The sequence below is a fragment of the Sparus aurata genome, chromosome 6, assembly GCF_900880675.1.
Source record: "Sparus aurata chromosome 6, fSpaAur1.1, whole genome shotgun sequence".
NCBI lineage: Eukaryota > Metazoa > Chordata > Actinopteri > Spariformes > Sparidae > Sparus > Sparus aurata.
In genome coordinates this window covers 31,258,777-31,274,882 of record NC_044192.1, presented here as the reverse complement: position 1 = coordinate 31,274,882, position 16,106 = coordinate 31,258,777, and the positions used below count along the sequence as shown (strand labels likewise).

The 16,106-nt window shown below is 42.0% G+C and overlaps 1 protein-coding gene across 10 annotated transcripts in view; it reads left to right on the top strand.

The window, feature by feature from the left end:
- Nucleotides 1-16,106, top strand: part of foxp1b (forkhead box P1b) — a 167,604-nt gene that overhangs the window by 15,875 nt on the left and 135,623 nt on the right. For all 10 annotated transcript variants that reach the window (XM_030420388.1, XM_030420378.1, XM_030420377.1 and 7 more), the window contains exon 2: nt 5,929-6,025. The gene's annotated coding sequence lies outside the window, so the exon portion shown is untranslated. The remainder of the gene's footprint in view (nt 1-5,928; nt 6,026-16,106) is intronic.

The window sequence follows — 16,106 nt, the reverse complement described above, 5'->3', positions numbered from 1 at the left end:
CGACCATCCCCAAATGACACACGTAATTAAAGAGTTGGCATTATAATTACAATGTGTTTATTGTCTGTTTATGGGTTTTGTGCAGTGCATAACACACTGGGAGATTTCTTTGGTGTAAATGGATTTAGGGCTGTTAATATACTTGGTGGTAAATGCGATTTCACGTGGTTAACATCTCGATATCTCCTTTATCAGCCCTTTGACAGTTGCTCTGTTAGTTGAACATACAACGCAATTTGGCTGACAGCACAACCTGGCACCCGAAAAACCAAATTATTTAGTCATGGGCTTTTAACGGGCACAACGGTAAATGCATGTTAAGTAAATGATGCAATTTATTCCCTTCTCTTCATTGCCAGGCTGGCTGCCACGGGACTACTGCCAGCTTTAAATAAGTGGTACCCAGATGGTATTCACATGATGCCCACTTGGTTACAAAACGGTCCTGGGAAATGAAGCTGACTGCCACAGCAACCGATGGGTCAGCCGGTGAGCCTGTTGCTTTTGCACTCTGCGTGTGCAAATGGGTTAATGTTGTGTGTCACTTTGCAGAATTCTTTGGGAAGGTTGTTTCTCAGGGGTCCTAAATGAATTGGAAAAGAGCCCCGTTAATGAGGAGGGCGGGGTGGAGAGATCAGGGAGAGAGATTCTCTGCAGGAGTTCGTTTTTTTTTCCTCTGCTAATGTCGGGCTTCTTGCAGAAAAAGAGCGCGGGAGGCAAGTGATGAGCTTTGCCTCGAGAGTGATGTAAGTCTGACAACAAGGTGATTTCTTTACCTTCTTATCTTTAAAAAAGGCAAAGTCTCTTCTCTTCTTCGCCTCGTGTTTTGCAGTGTGCCTCCTGCTTTGCAGCTGTGCTGGTCTCAGAGCTGGCTGTCTCCTTGCAAAGTGGTGAACTGTGTCATCTCCAGCCACTAACAACCAACAGCTGCAGCAGCAGCCACCGCTCCAGATCGAGGGACAATGTGAAACTGATTTTCTAACGCAGAGAAATAAATAAACAAAGCCCCTGGGGAAAAAAGAAACAATACCACAAACAACACACAGCTTATGCAAATGCTGCGGAAATGTGTTGGCGTATCGATAAGCCCTATTTGTGTACGAAGAGACTATAGGACAAGAGTTTTTACACAGATGCACATTACTAACTTTGCTTTTTTATCTGCAGTAGCTACCCCCAAACATCTGTTTAGTTTTGTCTCCTCTACAGTACATATTAAACCCACACATTATGATGAAACACACAAAGTATTTGTTGTTGAGTTGAGTTGGGTGTCCGTCTGCACATAGGACACCAGATGTTCGAGGCAAAGTTTTAGTCATTGTGGTGGGAGAGGGGTCAAACTGTCAGTGGGTCAAAGGTGCAAAAGCATAAAAAACTGCAGCACCCACACAGTTAATTAGAGATGACAGATGTATCGCCCCTCTGTGTATTTATGTCAGCGTGTTCCGTTCGTAGCTGCTGCTGTTGTTTCGACCGTCATTGTAAAATATATAATAAGTCTGTTGCGAGACACGACAATTTCGTTTGTGAGATATCTGTTTTTTTCATGAATGAAAAATGAAATCTTAACAGCTCATCCCATTGTTTAGCCTTTTCTCCCAGTCACCTTGTAATTGTTTCTGTGTCATAAGCAGCTATTAGTATTGCTAGAAAATGGTAATGCTTTGAGAGACTCATCTCTCCGAGAGAATGGCTCTCTATCACACTCTCACATTCTTTTAAAAGGGAAAAGGAAGATGAATTTTGCCCATAAAGGCTGTATCACAAGGGCTTTTTATCCTAAATGGCTCTGGGGATTGTTATCTGTGGGAAGTGTGTCCTGCCTCCGTCGTGTTCAATCAAGTGTCCACTTAGCTGTGACTGGGAGTAATTGTTCCCAAGTGGGCCACACACTGACCTGTTAATGTCTGCGTTGACCCGCTAACCTTGTCAGCACGTCTTGGGGAGGAGTTTAAATCATGTGGATCTCCTCCGTGTCTTTATGCTACCGGGTCAAGTGGGCGTCGGCCCTGAAAGACCACTCTCTTGTAATTGTCCCCAGCAGCATGGGTAAGCCATGGGTGTTCCCAAAGACCGCCTCTTATTAGATGAGGTACTGGGAGTGGTGTGACTTAATGGGTCGAGCCATTGATCCGATACCGCACCAATGTCCCCCGGTGCAGTCACCATCACTGCAATACCTGATCACTGGCTTGACTCGGGTTGAGGGTTTGTCAGTTAGACTTCATAGATGCTGAGTCCACAGTCTCTTTTGAATATCATCTTTTGTTTACGGCATGTTGTTCCCTTCTCCTTTTTCATTCTCAGATTTTCTGCTTTACGACTATTTGAATGTTTTAACAAGTTCCTCGTAGATCATGGCGAAACTCTGTCACTTCAGAATAGAGAATATTGGAATGGCTAGATCATTCCTTCAGTCACCTTCTTGAAAAGGTTTACGTTGCGATATGATATAATATAATGAAATGAATCTCTACTTATCTAGTTGGTTTGTATGCAACTCATCTGTGACAACACACAGAGCTGACCACCAACAGGAGAGAAAGAGGTTGTGTGTTGCAAACCATGGTAAAACCCCTATTTTTTATCGGAAAATGTTACAGTCAGAATAATGCCTACTTCAGATAATCCAAACAGAATACGCTGTTTACATTACAGCCTGACTAATGCCAGATTTTCGGGGCCTATGTCAATACTGATATTCGGGAGATAAGAACATTAGGGAGGAAGCATATTTTACAGTTTAACAATAAACTCAATGTCAAAAAATTAAATCAGAGTATGAAGCAGTTAACCTCATGGGGAATTTAGTAATTATAACCTGCTCCAGCAGCTTTTTTGCATTTTTTTGTTTAAAAAGCAACATTTCATGTTGGTACATGTCAGACAACACACCAGTACTGATATATCTGCCATAGTCCAATATCATCCAATAATATCAGCCAGCAGATTTATCCTTGAGCATGATCCCTATCAAATTTGGAATATTATCATTTTTGTAATAATAATAAATAAATAAAAGTGTGGCTGTAAATACCCATGTGTCCTGTATACCCATGTGATGAGGTGCCACATACCTCTAAATATGACCAACCCACTTATAGCCAAAATCTAACAGAACACAACGGACTAAAAACTATTTATTACATTTCATCTGAAATAACTAAAACAATTTTCAGTCAGTGTCAAAGTTGCTTTCTTATCATGTATAGAGAGACTTCCAACAGCATGATTGATACCTGACTGTAGTATAGTATAGTATACAACAAATATGTTTCCAGGGGTTCAGCATGTGACCGTTCAAAAACCATCATGTGGCACTTGACGGGTGCTAATTTCTCATACACCTCAACAAGGATCGACAGCTTCAAATGCCAGTCTAGTTTGCCTGGAAACTCACAAATGAGTGGCAATTAACACACATGCAGCAAAGTGGCTGGATGTGGAGTTTCTTTAGAAACTGACACAGTTTGCAATTTGAGTGAAAAGGGGGGATTACAACCACATGTTTCCAGAGAAGGAGGGAGGTGAGTGTTGAGCAGCTGGCATGCAAATGGCCACAAAGTGAGAATGCTTTATGGTTGGAGGTTAAAAATGTTTAACTGTAAGTCGGCGTCTTCGCCGGCAGTATAGCTCAAAGTGTTTGCTTGTTTAGTCTGTTTTATGGACAGATTTCACGATTAAACCCGACCACTTTTTCAAATCCGGGGCTTGTTAATTTGCTATAAAGACTCAAAATGCTCTCCCGTGCTTTTTTAACATCTTCTTTGTGAGATCGCACACAGATCCAACTTTTTTTAATCCTTCCGTCAAGAAGTAAAGTAAGCTGTATGCGGAAGACCGATCGTCATTGATCTGAAAGTAGGGGGGGACTTTTAGAAACCACTTCCACTTTGAGGGGCATTGGGATACAATAGAGCAGCCATAAATCCAAGGGGTGGAGGGGGGGGGGGTGAGGGCTGTCTGTTGGGATCAACATATTTTGGGAGTAATGACAGGGATGCAACAGAGTAATCAGAGGGGTCTTATCTGGGGCCGATGGCAGGCCCAGGAATGTGGCCCGACTGTGGAAACAACGGCTGCACTAATGGGGTTAGTTGAATTCCACACTGGTGAATTATGAGGAGTTGGGACGTCGGGGCTGTGGTTTGTTGTGTCTGGTCGGAGAGCTACACGACTGCACACAGAAACAGAGTTATACATTTGGATTTTTGACACGCTCCCTCACAGAACAGGCCAATTAACTGGGAGCTGAATTGCTTTACTGTGCTGCCGGAGACACAGCCACATGAAACAGCAAAGTGGTACACATATATATCACAGGGCAACAAGCCACACATGCAGCCATGACTCCTGTGACAGGGACAAAACCAGAAGCCATCCATTCTGCTGCCTCATTTGCATGATCTGAACCGTATCGGGAAGTCATTAGCATCTTTCCACTTGTTTATCTGGCTACAGATGAATGCTTTTGAAGCTCCAGACCAGGTTTCTGAATAAACACAATGTCCAGCTTGTTTAGCATGTTTTTGTAGTGGTACAAGTCATGCATCATTTATGTAAAAAATGATATTACAAATAAGTGTTTTTGTTTTACTGAGGCGGAGAACACTGCAGGGCCTGTAGGTCACTGTATTAATGAGATTGCATTCTTCTGAGCAATCAGACTCTAAATTACCTTTTTGGTCTAAATATCTCATCATGTTTATTTTGTTAGCTTGTTGTAATTGAATTTATGTAATGTGGTATCTGTAATGTACTTAAAATGGCTTTTTTTGCCTCACATAATTGTTCTTCTAGGGGAACTCAAAAAAAAAAATATTTGTACATCTTGTAAATCCTGTTGGCTGTGGAAACAAATATCAAAGTATGGGTAACTACTATTTTATTCTAAATTAATATCCACACACGTCTGTGTACCGATCTGATAATGCATAATATTTTCATCAAAAATGGGACCTTTACTTCCCAACAACATCTAAAACACCTGTAGCAGATTTTTGAAGTGATAAAAATATCCACGACAATATCAATTACATCCATTTTTTTTTTTTTAATTTACATTGACCTTGAATTACATCCATAAGAATAACATCTGTACTGGGCTAATAGTATATAATGTATGCTGTATATGTGTAATTTTTGCAACACACTGGTTTCGTGTTGACTGATACACGAAGTTCAGTTATCTTAAGTGGTATGGTAGAAATTGAAAATGGTATTGGTACATCTCTAATCATTGTCCCAAACTGTGAGTGTTTTCACTCATGGCCCAAAAACGTGCAGCCAAACATTTTCACTGGTCAGGAATTCAGCAAGTCTGATTTGAAAATAAAGAAATTACAACAAAATGCCTTTTAAACAAACATATTTTCTGTTACGGTTATTTACATTATGTCTTCAAAATCAAATTAAAATGTTTTATTTGGTGCAACCGCATTATGTGCTTGGGCACCTAAATGAAAAAAATCAGTGTGAAAATTTAGTCTGCTAATGTCTATCTTGTACTTACACGTACACCTATGTAAAAATCAATGCAGCACTTTTTAGTGTGGGTGTTTTTAAAAGTGCTCTGACAGGTTAATAAAGGGAAACTGTGACGTGAACCACAGAAACCAGTGACTTTGATACAAACACGTTTAACATCATGTGTCCGTCATCGTTGCTTATCTGCATGTTCAGATATGAAAGGTGCCTTGATATGCATGTAGGCCAGGACATGCCAGCAGGAATCCGTGTGTCATAACATATCAAACACTTGTGGCTGATGATCACTTTTACTTTTGCCTGCCTTATGTCATTTCTGTACATGTGGGCTCACTGGACTAGGCTAGGGGCTTTCCCCACCTTTCACTTCCTGTTTGTAATAGTTTTATCTTTCCCCTTCCTTCCTTCTCTCTCTTTCTCTGCCTCTTTCTCTGTCAGTGTCCTCTGTGAAACCCCGTGGTCCTGCCCTCCAGACTGTGATCCGAGTTCTGATTGGTGGAATGGAGTGCCAGTCTGTCCTGCACCAGTGATCAGGGTATGTGGCAGTCCTCCCACTGTCCCGTCTCTTATTTCATACAGTAATGTGTGTGCTGTTTTTCTGCGAAGTGACTCCAAAACAGTGTTAGGTCTGACTTACTCATATCAGGCCTTAATTAGCTTGAATCAGAGCCCACAGATGTGTTCCGAGCTTTTCATTAGGCTACTAGTTTAGTTCAGTGAGCGTGGATGTGAAAAGACACAAATAGTCCAGAATGGGGTGGAATATTTTGGAGAAAAATATCTAATTGCGATTTTACTGACCAATAATGCGTTTGTTTTGTATAAATTACACTCGAGGACTGTATCTGTGTGGCATGGTTCCAGGCCTCTGAATTGCTGCCCACATGTCTGATTTTGCCAGCGATTTAAAAAGGCTTGGGACTGCTCTGCTGAATGGCTGTTTTCCCAGTTGAAAGTCAGCAGAGCCAATCAGGGCTGCTTCACAAACCCCTCATCACGGAGGTCCACATTCAGACCTATTAGATTAATATACTTTAAACAATAATATGATTTTAGCACTGTCCACTCTCTGTCATTTTAACTAACCAGCTAGTTGCTAACTTCCTGTCTGATAAGTATAGTATGGTAAAAGACATACTCACCACTCACACTAGAATCTTTTACTACAGTTGTAACCTCTTAACAGAGATTTTTTCTCTGATCCCGGCCAAGGAGCTTCAGATGTAATCTAGTTTATGGATAATTCTGGTACAGCTAAGAGGCTGTGTACTGTCCCTGTCATATAAACAAATAAATAAGGTACACTTTCAGGCAATTTCAGCATTTGAACTGAAAGATTTCTGTCTAAAACTTTCACCTCCTTATAACATTTTGTGATAATAAGGTCATTGTCTATTGACTAGTAATTGGAAAATATCGTCAGAATCAATCAATCAATCAATCAATCAATAAATCAATCAATCAGTCGTTTAAGTAATTATTTTAAAGCAAAATTCCCAAAGGATTTTGTCAAACATCTCAAATGTCAATATTTTCCGGTTTTCTCGGTCCTCTGTGAAAGTAAACTGTACATCTTTGGGTTTTTTTGCTGTTGGTTGGACAAAAATAAGACATATTTAAACATCTGGAAACATGATTGACAGCTTTTGCTATGTTGTAGACCAAACCGTTAATGGATTAATCAAGAAAATTGTGGATTATTTGACATTTGCAGCCCTGTTAACTGTATTAAAATGGAAGTTTTGCCTTTTTAAAAAATATAAGAAATATAAAATATAAATCATATATTTCAGATAATCAGATAGATAGATAGATAGATAGATAGATAGATAGATAGATAGATAGATAGATAGATAAATACTTTATTCATCCCCTCAGGGAAATTCTATTCTTTATCATTCAGAATGCTAGACAGTCTTCAGCCTCATAGTGCACGATGAGCTCAGATGATTTGTCATGAATGTAAAATGCAATAATAATAGTCTCTTTTTTGTGAATGTAGAAAGGAGGAGGTTTGAGTGTTTGAAACTATTAAAGCAACAAAATGTATCTTTGGGGCAATAGATGGCGGATTGTTTAGTCTCATCCCCATATCGTCAAATACTGATGCTTTGGGTTGGAAGCTCAGGTCCAACTAGAGAGTAAAAACATAGGGATGAGACTCTCCAATGACCTGTCTTTCTCCAGAAAGTTAAATTGTTTGCTCTCATGCAGTATGAAATGCATTTCATATTAAACTGCCAGGTCATTTTGTTGTCTCAGTGTCATGATACAATAGTATGATCTTGTAAATATAGAAATATAATGCATATATATTTTCCAACCTCTGCCAACTTAAATTGTATATATATATTTTTTTTAATTGTATACTGATAGTACTACTACTACTACTACTACTACTAGTAGTAGTACTACTACTACTACTACTACTACTACTACTACTACTACTACTAATAATAATGATAATAATAATAAATACAGTTATTTGCACACCTGAAATCAATTAGACCGTTGACATCTGTAGGCATCCAGCATATTGCCCTCTACGTGAATGTTGCACCGTCAGCAGCTTTGTGTTCGTGACTCTCCTTTGTTTTTTAATATCTTTGGCGTAGTCAAGTCTTTCTGTCCCTCTCCTCACCTCTGTCTGCCCTGGGAGCCCTGATTGGCTGAACAATTTCTGCACTATAGTCTGGCAGCTCGCCAGCCATGCTGCCAGTGGCTGCCGTGCCCCCTGATCAGAAGAGAATGTGACATTTGTGCAGAGGTAATGGAATCTGCGTGCAATTAAATCTCTGACTGTGAAGAGGAGTCTATCTCCTCCCTGCTCCCCCCCCATCTCCTGCCATTGCCAGCAGCAGGGGGGGTCAGGCGCGATGATGAAACCTTCCCAGCAGGCCCCTCTCCGCACTCCTCTTTCCCAATCTCAGTGTCAGGTTGTGTTTTTTAACTCTGCCGCACTGGCCCTGCCTCTGTCTGGCAATTAATTACAGAAAACATCCATTATGGAATCTCTCTAAATATTGTAGAAGAATTAATATTCAATTTATAAAAAATTACATTGCAGGGCTGCAACATTATCAGTGCTTTGATGAATTCTGCTGCAGGTGACAGTTGTTATTTTGTGATGACTGTTGTTGGGCATGGTTTGATCTTTTTTTTTTTTTTTTTTGTGGGAGGAGTGTTGGAGAGGAAAAAGACGGAGGCAGAGGGCAGATTCATGCATGGATGAGGAGAGGGTCATATCTCCCTGCTCCTCTTTCTCCACTACACTTAACGCCTCATTTGTGGGCTTTGTGGCCAATGGCTTGAGTCTGTGATCTGTTGCCATAAAAGGCAGCTTTTTCCTCTCTGCTGATGGGGCACTTGCTTGTGGGTTAATACTGGACCCCCTCCATAGGCGGACTCATATCTAATGGATATGTGTATCCCCATCAGGATAGCTCATAAACATAAAACTCCTTGCTGCCATTGTACTCGGTGGAGCTGGTTTGGGGAAGGACAGAGCCACGCCGTGCGAGCATTTCCCTTGAACTTGTGTAGGAGGGGTTCCTATCTGTGTTCCTCGTGCACACTGGGTGGACGGAGATGCAGGATATCCAGGTCAAGGTTTGGCTAAATCCTCCCTGTGTCGTTCACACCCTGCGTGGGTCTGTCTAAATGGCACATGCTTCTCCTCAGACCAGACACTGGACACGCAGTTCAATGTACATTTTTAGTTCCAGCTCATTTAAACGATGAAAGATTACACTTTCATTTTCCGCACACTGCTGCCTGAACCCGGCTTAAATGTGACTGTTGTTCAGTCACGTTCAGCCTCCCTGGTAATGTATTTTGTCATGATGAATTATTAATGTCAGCGCTGGTTGAGGGGAGTGTTGTCTCAGAAAATAAGAGGGTCACTCTGTTCCGTCTTTCTTCTTTACCCGCGGGTTAATTTGAACCAACAATCAAATGAACCTCCCTATTTCCTCGCCGCGCTACGGGTCGTCATGAAAACTGCTGGGTCTTAACTTTATTCACCAACATCCTGCTGAACAAATACAACACCATTCCTCTCGCCTCTCTGTTTCCCTCTCCTGCAGATGGCTTTTGCTGCGTTGTGTGATACGGAGGAAAAGGCTTCGCTGGGGGAAGGAGAGGGAAAGAGGCTTTGCTCCATTAGTGTCATTCGAATGGTGAATTAGATCAGTCTGACTGATAGATGCGGAAAATTGTTTTAATTGTATAATTATCTGCGGCAGCCACTTGTGCGGAAAAGTGCTGTGATGTGGGTGAAGGCCGGGGAAGAGCACACTTTGGCCTTTATGTGCTTATTTTGCCTTTGTACAGGAAATGAACAACAATCGGGGGTCCTGAGGATAAAACATAAACACACCCAAGCCCGCAGACACTCACACTCCCCCCTGGGCAGGTTGTGACATGCTCAGCGAGATGCTGCTCTTTTAAAGTAATGCGTCTGGCCAGCGAGCCTTCTCCTCAGGCAAAGAGGAGGGCGTCTGTAAGCGCCTGATCAAGATGGCACAACTTAACACAAATGTAGCAGCTCCGCAGAATGGCTCGCTTAACACCGCTGGAGCTTTGAAGAGAGATACAGGGAGAGAGAGAGGGAGGGAGGAAGGGAGGGAGGGAGAGAGAGAGAGAGAGGGAGAGACAAGCCCGATACATGAGGAACCCACTTAATCACATTCAGCTGATTTCTGATAAGATGTAAAATGCAAGACTACGGACAGATGGCACTAAATCTTTGGCTTTATATCTGTCACTTTATGTCTCCCCTGCACAACATTCCCATGAATGAGTTTGCATGAAGCTCCTATCTTAACTGCCAATTTGGTTAGAAAATAATAACAGTTATCAGCTCTTCCTGTTTCAAACAGCGAGGAGCTTCTTTACTGAAACAACTCTTGTTTTGTTGTACACAGCATGCTTAACTGCGAGGCTAATTTAGCTTAGACTTACTTCCTTCATCCTTTATCCTCATATCATTGTTTTTATGGTTTTGAATTGAAGCGGTCTCGCGTTGCATCCTTTGCATGTAGAATGTCATCACTGTTCGAGCAGCAAATTGCCCGGGATTAAATAGTTCTGCTTTTTTAACAAAGGTTTTGTGTACGGATTACACAGTTCAGGACGAGGGCTGTCCTCATCTTAATCCCAGCTGACTCATGCAATTTATCAGTGAAAACAATGAAATATGTATCTGAAGAGGGACCAAGTGTGTGCTAGTCTTGCCACAATACTGGGATTTCGAACTTCGATCCGATCCCTTGAAAAATATAAATATTTGATACCATGTTTGATACCACCAGGAAAAATGTGAGGACATCAAATCTTAGATTTTTATTAAAAGATAGATATCACTTTGCTTGTCTACTTTTTTGTTAACAAGAACAGCCTTTAAAGGAGTCATATTATTTGCAGGTTCATAATTTTATTTTGGGTTAGTACTAGAATATGTTTACATGCTCTAATGCTCAAAAAACACATCAGTTGTCTCATACTGTCCAGTGCAGCAGCACTGTATTCCCCCTCTGTCTGAAACACTCTGTTTTAGCTCCTGTCTCTATTAAGGCCCTCGTCCTGAATATCCAGTCTCCTCTGATTAGTCAGCTCTCACGTGCCTGACCCAGCACTGCTTACAACAACAGAGCAGCCATGCTAAATCAATTCTCACATGCCAAACTAGCTGCAACACTAATTATGTGACATGGTGATGTAGTGCGATGTCACAAAGTCACGAACTTAAAAGCGGGACTACTGATGAGCCGTTTTCAAGAACAGTGTTTTCTATAGCAGGGAGGAGGTTCTGTTGGTGCCCACTTTGACCTCCTAAACTTTCAAGATCTTTGATGTGCAAAAGAACATGTGTAAATCACCAAATGAAAGGAAAAAGAAACTTTGACGCATAATAAGTCTGCTTTATCGGTCTCCGTTAATTTACTTCTGGAGGAGGTGGAGCTACAGTATGTGGGCATGAAAGCGATACATGTGTCAACTCGGGTTGAAGAGGATGGCTGAAAGAGCAATCAGCGCGTACTGGCTTATGGATACTGTGAAAAATGAGTTTTGAAATCATTTAAAGTATTCAGAATTTATATTTTAAAAAACAGCAGTATGTGCTCTTCCAGGCAGAATAATTCAGGTGCGTGACAAAACCTATATCAATCAGTCTGATTGCAGCACTGACCTTCCTCTTCGGTGCCCTCCAACAAAATTTGCATGCTCCCGTGTGGTGTCCTCTGAGTATTAACTATACAAGTTTATATGTGACCATTTTGATTTCAGTGACCATTCAATTTCTGTACAACACACAAGCAGCCGTACAGAAGGCATGGATGTGGCTCTCAATTTTGACAGATCAGTTACTGAATGATTTTTCAAGCCTGGTGGGCAATCCGAAGCCCGGGCCATACACTGATGCGCTGCAGTCAGCAGCTGCATGCAATTTTCAGCTCAACTCAGTCAAGTGTAATAAAACAATGCAAGAAGTGCTGGAGGACTCAGGGCCTGGATCCTCTTACTCTTGAAGGAAAAGTTGAAATGGGAAATAGGACAACGGGATAAACATTAAGTGGAGCTGCTGCCACATAAATTCTATTTTCTCATCCTCATTTTGTCTGTCATCAGATACATTCTGTCATAAAATATTGATATCATGTGAAACTGTATTGGTTACAGTTGGTTGCAAAATGCCTTACAGAAAAAAGAAAGAGAAAAATAATATTACACAGGTCGGTTTGTCAACCCAACATGCAGGCTTTAACACTTAATCAAATAACACACGTTGAAGCCGGTCTGATGGGAGTCTTGCAACACAAAGCAGTTTACAGACTGAGAGCTTGTCATGTCTCAGTTGTTGCCTTCGTCATGCTCTGTTGTTCAGTTGCATCTCCTGTGATAATGCACCGGGGGATTAGCAGGTAACAAGGCAGCAGCACTCCTTTGAGGACGTCGCGCGTGGCTTTGAATGTCTCAGACAATACTACATAAACGGGGGGGGGGGGAGAGTACCACCAAATGGTGATTTCCCAGCTACGCAGGGAGCCTCCTCCTGGATAATGTGGTAATGAAAGGTGACAGGAAGGACTCAGGGTCTGGAACGAAGCCGGGGCAGCTGGTCAGAGCAGGAGAATAGGAAGCGGTGTGCACCCGGGCTAAAGTGCAGCGAGAAGCAAATTAAAGCTCATATCTGCCATCTCCCTCGCCTCCCTGCACTTTCCTGTTTGGACTTGAAGGTGATTGGGAGCCAAGGCGGTGACAGTTGACGGAAGCTGCGCGGAGGAGAGAGTATTTATTTACAGTGAGATGCAGCGATGCTTGTTCAGGATGCGGTTTCACGCAGGATGTGCCGTTCCCCCCCCCCCCCCCTCCACACACACACACACACACACACACACACACACACCTCCTCCCATCTTTCTCATCTCCACCCTCACACTACAATCCTCCAGGTTTGATCAAGAATGGGAAGTGGGTTATTGAGGAGGAGGGGTTGGCCTGCTGCAGGGCCGGCCTGGCTGTATTGTGTAAGAGGCTGGGTCTGGATACAGCCAGCAGAGAGCTCACTCAGCACGCCTTCCTGCCTGGCCCAGGAGGAGGCATCAAAGTCAGCACAGGTCACTGAGAAAACGGAGTGTGGCGCCTTAAGATTGTTTGACAAAAAATGTCTTCAGGTCCTACAGAGAAAAGAAAATGATGATCTGTGTAGGAAATGTGAGAACATTAACAAAATTAAGCGTGTCAGTAAGTGTTAAAGAGAGGGTGTGTTTTAAGACAGTACAAACGAGTGTGTTTGTGTGTGTGTGTGTGAGTGTGCCCTGCCAGGAATTCCACCTTGTAAAGCAGTGGGGTTGGGGGGAGTTGAAGGTCTGTAAATCCCAGTAATTACACCGTACACTGTGGTTGCAGCACAGACACCTTTGTTGTCACCATACAATACAATACAATATTCACAATACGGTAAACTCCTTATTTTAAAGTGTCAGCAACGTCATTTCATACCACCCACGAACGGACTTTATTAGCCGGATAGGACTGAACATGTAGCAGGCACGACTCCTCACCTGGTCCCGGTCTGATGGGATGCCGAGCAGTAAACACGGGGGTGTGCTGAGAAAAAAGGTGAGCCGTTCAGATCTGTGCTTGCTGGCTGTCATGATGGCATTAATCCGCCCAAAGTTTCAAAGGCAGGTTTTATGGCCTGCCTTACGGCCTCATCTACGTGGACAGCGGCATCTAAACTCTGGAGAACCTGCCACATAAAACGCACATCTGTTAAAGCCTAAATTGTAAAACAACCCCCGCGTGTCCGGGCAGCGTTGAGTTAATAATACACTCAGAGTGCAGCAGCTTACAACTCTCCCCGCAGCAACAACAGCACTGATTGTCACAGAATCACTCACTTTGAGTAATTTTACATCTTTTCAAAATTCTTGACCTTCAAAGAGTAAATGTGTATTATCTTTCTGACATGCACAATTTATGCCAAAATAGATGGTAGTCTGTGTTGTAAAAAAGACTGGAGAAAGCTAGCAGAGGTTTTGATAGCATTTGTTAAGGTATCATGGGCGGATGGGAAAATCCTTTTTTCAGCTAGTAAATTTTACAGTGAAGCAGGCAATGATATCCCATCTGGAGCTATGGTTGTGGCTGTGTTTGAAGACCTCAACACATTAACTTTACTTAATTGCCATGTAAAAGTTCACAATCTTACCAAGTATATTTGTCTAATTCCCAGTCAAAAGTAGCTCATTACGCTAAATATAAGACACAGTTACCTTGAAAGTATAACTTCGGTGAGATGAATGGAACTTGCTGTCAGACAATTTTAATTTGTTCCATTGGCAGATTTTTCCCCCCTTATTTCAACACCTTTTTATTCATTGTTTGGTATTTTTTCCAATGCAATTTGTTATACACATGGTAAATTATATTTCCGTTACCTCTGGCAATCATGGGAAATTAAGAATGGCGGAAATAAAAAGACATCACAGTTTGAGTTGGAGTAACTTTGCTCCACACAGGAAAGGATGATCCACCCCAATCTGTACTGTACACAACTTGATTTCCATAATTAACATACTTATTTTAACCAAAACCACAATCTTTTCTCGACCAATCGTTTGACAACGTTAAAACTACTTAACGTCGTATGCTTAAACAGCAATCTTTTAATGTTGTCAGGTATCGTGTTGTCGGCAACACTCCCCAACTCCCCATCTGACCTACACATTTGATAATTAAAGACAGGAGTGAGCATAGCTCCTTATAACACCTGCATTAAACCTGTTCCGTCTTACATTGCTGCAGACTTGATTCCTGTCAAAAAGTTCTGAAAACTGACTCATGGATTTGCTTAATTGAGGCGATTTTTTTTAAAACACTAGCTAACCTTTATTGGCAAGTCAACACCAACCACTACACCACAGAGGTTATGTTTTTACTCATGTCTGATTAAACAGAAACTACTTTATGGATCCTCTAAGGATGGGTCTCGGCCCAGAATAGACCCAATAACGTAGGGTGTGGAGCCGAGGGACGCATTCAGGAATTTCTTTAACATCGTGAGATTTTTTTACATTTGTGTTGGAAAAATGCGTGGATCTTGATGGTGTATTTAGGTGGCTAGTATCTAAGTCAGTACAAAAGGGGACTGTTGGGCCTTGGCGGAGGTATACACTCTACTGAGTGCCACTCTAGTTTTTACAGTAAAAGCCTGCAGTTCCCTTTACATCAAACACCTTGATACGAGTGACCAAATGAGTGACAACCAATGGCTTTAAACACAAGAATAATAGGGGTAAGCCTTGGAGCTAAAATTGCTAGCATCATTACCAAATGCTGTAATGGCCAGTCTTAGTCTTGAGGCTTAGCACCATAGCTCCAGTACTATGTACAGATCTGTAAGTGATGCAACTTCAGCAGCAGTTGTCATTACACAGACACAGTTATTACACACTTTACCCAGCTCAGTCTCATAAAGAGGAAGTGTGGTTTCTACCCTTGAAGTATATTGCTCCTAACTGTACTCTACTGTATGTTGATCTCCCTCTACCACCGTCGGTTATCTGCGATTCTGTGTTGTTCTTTCAGGGGATGCCAATTTGCTTTGCTTTGGGCCTGAGGGAGGGAGGGAGGGACATAGGCACACACACACACAAACACACACACACACACACACAGACACACACAGGCACACACACACAGGCACATACGCATGCACACAGCAACACAAACATAAATATCAGGCCTGATTTGAGGTTTGTTCAAAGGCATCTGGCAAATAACCTGAGGGAGAAACGGTGTGCAGTTCTGTCATGTACACAGTGTAGGGGGTCAGACAAGTCACTATTCCTGCTTGGTCTGACATGCAGACGTTGTTGGTTTGTGTAGGGTTGTGACAGAGCAAATTATCAAACAATTTGTTCAAAAAACTTGTTTCAGTTCCATTTTATTCCAACTGTATCGTGGCATGGTTTGTTAATTTGGCACATACTATGATCTACAGGATTCCTGGGAGTGATTTGGGTTGATTGCAGGTGTTCGAAATCCATGACGGTCACACCAGAACTAGGTTTGCGTTAATTTGTAGGCTTAAACATTAGAAGCACTTT